At 39.5% G+C, this 9,182-nt stretch overlaps 1 non-coding gene across 1 annotated transcript; it reads left to right on the forward strand.

The window, feature by feature from the left end:
- The first annotated feature begins 8,271 nt into the window (after positions 1-8,271).
- LOC141618854 (small nucleolar RNA R71) lies at positions 8,272-8,378 on the forward strand. The gene has a single exon (XR_012531514.1). It is a non-coding gene; the product is annotated as a small nucleolar RNA R71 (small nucleolar RNA).
- Positions 8,379-9,182: the final 804 nt, after the last annotated feature.

Here is a 9,182-nt window from a genome sequence, read left to right on the forward strand (position 1 = left end):
ACTCTACAATTAGTAAAGAAGCAAGTAAAGGTCGGATCCCAAGGGACGGGAATTGAGATGAGATTTCTATTGCAACTAGTGGTGTCTTAGGGGTGTCACAATTGGGGTTTAGTGTAGAAGGTCACTAAACTAAATAGCAATGAAAGTAAACAAGCAAGATGAATTACAAGGGTTGTAAACAATTGATAAAAAGCACTAGGGTGTCATGGGGTCATAGGGGAATCATGGGAATTGATCATACAAACATGTTCTCAAATTATAAGCAAGCAATTATTGTTGTGATGGATTGAGTTGGGTTATATCTTACAATCCTAAGAAAGTTTGGGTTCCGGAGCCGAATCGATTAGATTGTACAACACCTACAAGTCGACTTAGTCTTCCCTACTCAACAACATGCATGGTCTAATGAGACTCGAGTTGGTTTATGTCTTACAAGTCTCATTGAAAAGATAGGTGATGGGTAAAAAATGCAAGGATTCATAGGCTCGCATTTCATCAAACATAACATGTGCATGAGTTGAGATCAAAACAAGCAAGCAAATAAACCATGAAAGCATATTAATTTAAGCATGAATCATTCCCCATGTTGGTTTCCCCTAATTACCCATTAACCCTAGCTAGGTGACTACTCACTCATTATCATGTTGATCATGCTAGCAAGGTTGTCAATCATACCAACAAAGTGAAACATGATGAATAAATGAAAGTAATTAACAATAATTAAAAAAGGATTAAGAGAATTATACCTACTAATAATTCCAATAATAAAGCAAGAATAAAAGAAGTACTTGATGCTTGATTGAGAGGTTGTCAATCTCCCAATAATAACCCAAATAATCTTCAATTACCCAAAATAAAGGATGAACAAAAGAGAGATTAAGGAAATAAAACTTGTATTAAAACTTGATTAATTGTTGATTATAAAACTAAAGAGAGATTTGATTGATATTAACTACACTAAAGATTGCTAAGAAGAACATGCTCTTCCAATTAGACTAATGGGGTATTTATAGTGGGGATTAGGTGTAGGAATTAGGGTTAACTAAGGGCTTAAATGACGATTAAGTCCCTACTTAAGGAAAGGCCGTTATTTTTAGAAGGATGGGCATCTTTCTTTGAAGCTTGAAGAAACGAATTGGTGCTGCCTTGGAATCCGTGCGTCTTAGGCACGGGACGGGCGGTTTCTGCGGTCTGGGCCCGGGCGTCTTTGAGAGAAGACGGGCGTCTTCTAGATGCTGCTGCCCGGGCGTCTTGTAAGTAAGACGCACAGATTGTGGCTTGGTGGACGGGCGTCTTCTTGGGAAGACGCACGGATTGTCATGCAGCGTGCTTTCTTCTTCTTTTCTTCCCTTTTCTTCATAAAATCCTTGGGGATTTCCTCGGGGATGCAAGGATCTTTTCTCATCATTGCCCATCTACTATAGTATGTACAAAGGCCTTCTAATCTTGTCTCTCCTTGATGCTTGGTCATTAAATTCAATCAATTTAGCCTCATTTTGCCATAAAAATGCAAGGTTTGCACTCCTTTCCTACCAAGGACACAAAATCTCAAAGAATATGCAAAACAAAGAACTAAAGACAATAAATGACCTAAATATGCACTAAAAAGCATGGGAACAAGGCTAATTTGGGGACTAAATATGCTCTAATTATGGTCACATCAAATATCCCCAAACCAAACCTTTGCTCGTCCTGAGTAAAGAGGTGACAAAGACTAGGACCATTATTTAAACTAACCTAATAACATAGCCGATATGAGACAATTAGCGGGTCTCACTCGGCCCCTTCAACTCACAACAAGACAACCATGAGGTAGGATGCTTTCTTGCAAGGCAAGGTGGGTCTTGCCAAAATGGCGACACATCCAATCATTAAGCACACAAAATCAAGTAATGGATGCATCTACAAAAGAATAGCCACTTTCCTCATCTAAGTGGCGGAAATTATCTACAAGGGAAGCAATTCAAGGGTACACACTCCTTCATAGATGCAATTTCTTTAAACTACTAAGCCTAGAAGGATACCAATAAATCGCCTCCAAATTGTGTCAAGCTAGGGTACCTTTGTCCTCAATAGTTAAATGCTTTTGTCAAGAGTAGACTCCCTATGGTGCTAGAAACACTGGAGGATCGCGGAATTCCCCCTCTTGCCTAGACAAGAAGAAGGGTCGTCCCCTCTCTACCATGCACAAAAATGGATACGATGGATAAAGGGATCGATAGAATTTGAGTTTCACTTTGGGAGTTTGCTTTGTTGTTTTGTTTTTCCCCCCAATTTCTTGTGGCATATAACATTTGAGAACACTTTCTTGCCATTTCTTTTGATTTTTGGCAATTCAACACTTGACAACTTTCAACTTTTCTTTGCATTTCTTTTGAACATTTTCAAAGTCACCCCATATGTAGTGAGGGTGGCTTATATTTGAAGCTTTAGGAGTTCTATTTTTGCTCCTCTTTTCATTTGATGCATTCTTGCAAACTTTCTTTCACTTTTCATTTCATTGAACTCAAATTGATTTCTTTTTGTGCCCATTCCCTTTGATGACAAAAATGTGGTAGAACATGGATGATGGATGGATGCATGGTTTCAAGGGTCACCTTGGAATAAACGGTAGCCAAGGAGTTATCACACCACAAGGTACTCTTGACTAGGCCTTAATCCATGGGTCAAATGATACTAGCATGACACATCCTAGGGTGTTTTACAAGTATTCTAACAAGCAAAGTCTTAAGAACAAAAAGCATCTACTAGGGCCTATATACACTTGTCAAGCTTTCCAAGTAGACGGTTTCACAAAATTTTTCTAACATGCAACTACATGCCATGATGCAACTTGCATATATACATCCTAATGCAAATGATTCTACCAACTAATATGACATATAAACTAAATGCAAGTCCTAAGTTCACATTGTTATACCGCATCAATCAAAATAAAGCCACATAGTCATTAACATAAAGAGGAAAAACGAGATTGGAAAGATCATACCATGCGGTCTTCAATATCCTCATGTCTCGGATGTGGCGTAGTCGATCAATGTGAACAAGGATAGAACAAACACAATATATACAACAATATATACAAGACTACACTACAAAAGAAATGAACTTGTTTTTGGTTTTTCAATTTTTCAAATTTTTATGGTTTTCGAAATTTTTCAATTTTTTTTGGATTTTTTGAATAAAAGTTAAGTTAGAATTCCCCATCCCCACACTAATATGGGCATTGTCCTCAATGGCCAAAAAGATGGGAAATTATGCAAACATGATGCATGATTCTACACTAAATGCAAGCTATACTAATCTACACTACATGATGCATGGTTTTTTTGTTTATGACGGAGAGGATAATTTAGATTACCTCCCATTGTGTATGCATGTACTTCCCCAAACCGAGTTAGACATTATTTCTAATGTCCTTAGGTTGGGTGTAGTTCATGCACACACGATGCAATGCATGAAACTAAATTTATCATTTTGGATTTTCAAAAGGTGGGAACAATAAAATGAGAACACCTCAATGGGGCCGAGGTGTTAGTCCTCTATGGTGCTAGGACTACTCCAACAATGATCAAGATAAATAGTTAAAACAAAGAAAGAAGTAGAACAAACCTCGAGAGGGTAGGAGCCTCCAAAGCTTGCTAATCTTCCATCATATCATCACTATCATCATCTTCCTCACTAGAAGTGGACTCATCACCACTTCCCTCTTCACTTTCTTGTTCACTTTGTTCATCATCCTCTTCTTCTTCTTCACTAGCCTCTTCATCAATGTTATCATCAACATCTTCATCACCGACAACCTCATTGTCACCCGGAATCTCACCCCTAGATGCATTCGGAAAGAAGACTTCCCTATCCGCCCAACTAGGCAAAGGACATGAAGGATCAAGTAGTCCTTGCCTAGCTAAGTGAAGGAAGGGTGGATATTGGGCTAAGTAAGCATCTTACCGATCCTTGAAGGCTTGCTTGTGCATCTCTTGCATAAGAAGAGTCATATAATCTTTGCTTACTTCAACACCTTCGGGTTTGAACTCTTGGTACTTGAAAGGATAGGGTGGTGTGACAATGGAAGAGGAGGGCATTTCAATTTCACCCCTTTGTTGTCGGATGATATATTTGGCCTCTTTTGAAAGGGGAAGGAGATAGTTGGTCCGATGGACACTTAAACGACAAATCTTCGAAGGCAAAGTAAAAGATCTAGCCTCACTTGTGAGCCATCCATACTTGGTGTCAAGAGGGTTATGAGAGACCCACTTGTATTTGTTTATCATAGTATCAATATCAATGAGATGACCACCCTTTTTCGCCACATACTTGCTATCCTTGTTGAAGTTCGGATCAAAGTATTTAGCTAAAATAGTGACTAGACCTCCATTCACAATAACGGTAGTGCCTTGCTTCCCACAATCAACATTTAGCCATCTATTCACCAAAAGCCTTAGAGAGTTGAAAGGCTTGGTGAATTCCCTTCCAATGTTTAAGGCCGACTCATGAAGAACAAAATCGAGTTTGGTAAAATGGTTGGTGTCTTTTCTTGTAATGATGGTATTCCCTATGACCTTGTTCCATACTCTAATGCCCGGATGGTGGACTAATAGAGCGCGACTAGCATGATAGTTCTCAAATTTTCTTCCCGAAATCGCCTCCCAAAGAGGAGCGGGGTCATATTTGCCAACATTCTTGAAATAACTCGGTGAATCACTAAGACCCAAAGCTTTACCCATTTCCTCAAAGGAGATGCGCCTACTCACATTAGCTAGGCGGAACTCGATGCTTTCCATAGTCTCTACCTTGTTAACTTTCAAAGAACTCAAGAATTCTAAGGTAAGGGAGGGGTATGTCAATTCTTTTGTTGTAAACAATTTGCTCAACCCCATGGCTTCAAAGAAGGCTCTAGTTTGCTCAAGGACACCCAAATTATCTAAGGCATCTTCACAAATAAACTTGGTGGATAGAAATGATTTTCTAGCATACTTGGCAAAAGTTTCCCTATGGGATTTGGAAATAAAAATTACCTCCGGATAGTTCGAAAGTTGAGCAATTTCCGGAGTAGTAGATGTTGTTGCTTCCAAGGGAGGTTGTTGTTGTTGCACTTCCAAGTTTGAGCTAGCTACCACCATAGCCAATGAGGCTTTCTTTGCTTGAAGACTCTTTTGTCTTGTTGAGAGTGCCTTTGCCTTTGGTGCCTTTGTTACTCCCTTTGTCCTTGCCATTGATGATTAAACCAAGAAAAGAGTGAAAATCTTCAATTTCCAAGTATACCCAAATCGATTTAAAGATGAAAGGCTTTGCCTTTATGAATTCAAAAATCGACTCAAAGGTTGAAGATTTTGTGCTTGGTTTTGATTTTTGTTGAAAGAGGAGTGATTATTTTTTTGTTAAAAGGATGTTTTGATTTGATTTTGATGAATGTAGTTGAGGAAATCTTGTTTTTGTGATGGAGAGGATGAGGGTTTTTGAGTTATGGGGTTTATGGGTAGTGTTTTGAATGAAGAAATGAAGAAATGAATGTGGGAGGGGGTTTATAATAGACCCGAAAAATTTGAAATGCAGGGGGGAGACGGGCGGCTTTCCTTCGGGACGGCCGGATTTTGTCTGGTTGGGCTTCAGGAATTCTCGCCTAAAGACGGGCGTCTTTCAGGAAAGACGCTCGAATTTGTAAATGCGGGACGGGCGTCTTTCAGTGAAGACGGGCGGATTCCTTTCCAGGGATTTTTCTTGTTTTTCTCATCCAAAAAGACGGGCGTCTTTCCCTTCAGGACGGGCGTCTTTCTGAAGACGGGTGGATTCTCTTGAAACCGCTCGGATTCTACCCCTTTTACCCGAATTCAGTTCCATCCGTGTACTTTTCATATCCCTTGTCATTTTTCCATTCTTCAAAATCTCGTGTTCTTCATTGTGGGGGCACTACTAAGGCATGAATAGCCTAGGCAATTTCTATCCCCACACTAAGTTAAAGCACTACACATCAATTGATATCATTAGTCCCTCACTCACTTCTCTCAAACATGATAATTATCTTTATCAAAGTATAAAAATCCAAAAATAACAAAAATGCAATACAAGAATTGAAATGCGAGTTAGGGAGTTAGAAATATTTACAAATGGTGGTTTAGGGAGGACTCCACCAAACTCTCATCCTTAGTGAGATGTCATGGGAGCATGTCCAAGGTGTTGTTGATGTTGCTCAACACCTTGAAGAAGTAATCAAAAGCTTGTTCATTATCGTGATAAAGATCTTCAATAGACCTTTACCCTTGTTGTCGGTCTTGATCGATAGCATTGCCAATATAGGGATTAAAAATCCCTTCAAACTCGTCGTCCCAAAGACCACAAACTTCATCCACTTGATCACTAAAGATCTCTTGAGTTGATAGAGACAACTCTCCCAATTTCTTGTCTTGGCCAATGAGGCCATCCTCTTCATTGCTTGACTTTGATGAGCTTTGCAAGCTCTCTTTGTTACAATTCACTTGCTCTTTGAATGGAGGATCTTCAATTTTCTTCTTCCATTGGAGTTCCGACTTCTTCCTATCATCCTTCCGGCTATAATGATCAATCATAAAACATGGTTCATGCAAACGTGGAGCTCTCATAGTCTTGTCAAGATTAAAAGTTATACTCTCATCTCCCACTTCTAGAGTGAGCTCTCCATGTTTCACATCAATCACCGCACCCGCGGTGTGTAAGAAAGGTCTTCCTAGGATGATTGGAATGTTGGAGTCTTCTTCCATGTCAACAATGACAAAGTCCACCGGGATGAAAAATTTCCCAACTCTTACGAGAACATCTTCCCATATCCCTAATGGTATCTTTGTCGATCTATCGGCCATTTGGAGTGTGATATTGGTGTATTTAAGCTCTCCCATCCCCAACCTTTTACTCACCGAGTTCAGCATAACACTCACACTAGCCCCTAGATCACATAAGGCTTTGTTGATCGTAGTGTCGCCAATGGTACACGGTATTGAGAAACTTCCCGGATCTTTGAGTTTTGGAGGTGAACTTCCTTGAAGTATTGCACTACTCACCTTAGTGAAGGCGATAGTCTCAAGCTTTCGGATCGACTTATTCTTTGTGAGGATGTCTTTCATGTATTTTGCATAGGCCGGTACGTGATTGATTAATTCCGTGAAAGGAATTGAGACTTCCAAATTCTTCACAATTTCCATAAATTTTCCAAGTTTGTCATCAAATTTGGGCTTGGCTTGACGACTTGTAAAACGAAGTCTAATCACAATGGGCTCCTTCTCCTTGACCTTGTCTTCATTTTTCTTTGAAATTTCTTCTTTTGATGGTTCTCCATCCTTGGAGTTTTGCACAATTTCTTCTTTGTCACTAGCTTCCACAATTTTATCCTCAACTTGCTTCTTCGGTGCTTCATACCTTGTACCACTTCTCAAGTGAATGGCACTAACCGTTTCATGTCTTTGGGGATTACTTTGAGGTGGTAATTGCCCCTTTTGTCTTTGTGAGCTTGAAGATGCTAGTTGAGTCAATTGGGTTTCCAACATTTTTGTGTGAGCTAGGATGTTGTTGATGGTGATTTCCTTTGTTTGACTACCTTTTTGCATTTGAGTGAAAAACTCTTGTTGATTCTTTTGCATTTGGAGGACCACTTTTTGAACATCAAAACCTTGGTCATTTTGTTGATTGTATGGAGTTTGATTTTGGTAACCTTGGTTTTGGTTGTAAAAGGGTCTTTGATTTTGGTTTCTCATGGGAGGTGGGGTGTATGTTGTTTGAGGGTTTTGAACATTTTGGCTTTTGTATGAGAGATTGGGATGGAATTTGGTGTTTTCATTGTAATAGTTGGAATAAGGGGTACCACTCTTGTATGCTTGGAAATCATTCACTTGTTCATTTGTTCCCCTACATTCACTTTGGTCATGTCCCAAAGTTCCACAATTCTCACATATCCCACTTGGGATTGATAAAGATGCCGTCATGGCATTAACATGATGCTTTGGTGATTTTGAGGCTTCTTCAAGTCTAGCCATAGCCTTTTCAAACTTCAAATTGATTGTGTCAATGTGAGCACTAAGTTGAGCACCCAATTGAGTAATGGAGTCCACTTCATGCTTTCCTCCTCTAGTAGCCTTTCGAGGTCTACTATATTGTGAGTTATGGACCGCCATTTCCTCAATCTTGTACTAAGTTTGATTGTCATCAACTTCGGTGAACATTCCATTTGATCCCATGTTGAGAATGTTCCTTGAATCTTCATATAGACCGTTCCAAAATTGTTGTACTAAGAACCACTCGCTAAGTCCATGGTGAGGACATGAGCGACAAATTCCCTTTAACCACTCCCAAGCTTCATACAAAGATTCTTCATCCCTTTGCTTAAAACCCGTAATTTGAGCCCTTAGCATGTTAGTCTTTTCCGGTGGATAGAACTTTTTGTAGAAAGCTAGAGCCAACTTCTTCCAAGAATCAATTCCGAGAGTAGCCTTATCAAGGCCTTTCAACCATTGTTTCGCGGTGCCAATTAGAGAAAAATGAAATAAGACCCATCGAATTTGGTCTTGAGTTACACCGGTTTGAGAAATCGCATCACAATAGTCACAAAAGGTTTCCATATGAGAATGAGGGTCTTCACTAGGCATCCCCCCAAATTGGCTTCTTTCGACTAATTGGATAAATGCGGATTTGGCAATAAAATTTCCGGTTAGATGTTGTGGTGTGGGAGTACCATTGGGTAGGTTCTCCTCGGTGGGTACGGAATGTGATGAAAATTTAGGCATTGTGGGTTGATTTTGTGTTGTATTTTGTGTTGGGTTCTCCTCACCTTCTCTTGCAAAAGGGTTGATGAACTCAATAGTTGGTTGGATATCTACAACCTCATCAATACCTCTCAAATTTCTCCTAGCAAGTCATCTATTGGTTGTCAAAGTTCTTTCAATTTCACGATCAAAAGGTAACAAATCACCTTGTGACCTTCTAGACATGCAAAATATCAAACAACTCGAAAACAATTAGAAGAAACCTTGAGGAGTTTTACTTCCCCAAGGCAAAGAAAGACACAACTAATAACAATATAGGAAAATCTAAATCATGTTAACACCGTACCCGGCAACGGCGCCATTTTTGGTCGGACTACGTCTTTTCGGTAACTTGTCGTTAGGAGCACCTAGACCAAAACACAATTTATAACTTCACAAACAACTCTACAATTA

Source organism: Silene latifolia, chromosome 1 (assembly GCF_048544455.1).
Source record: "Silene latifolia isolate original U9 population chromosome 1, ASM4854445v1, whole genome shotgun sequence".
Lineage (NCBI taxonomy): Eukaryota > Viridiplantae > Streptophyta > Magnoliopsida > Caryophyllales > Caryophyllaceae > Silene > Silene latifolia.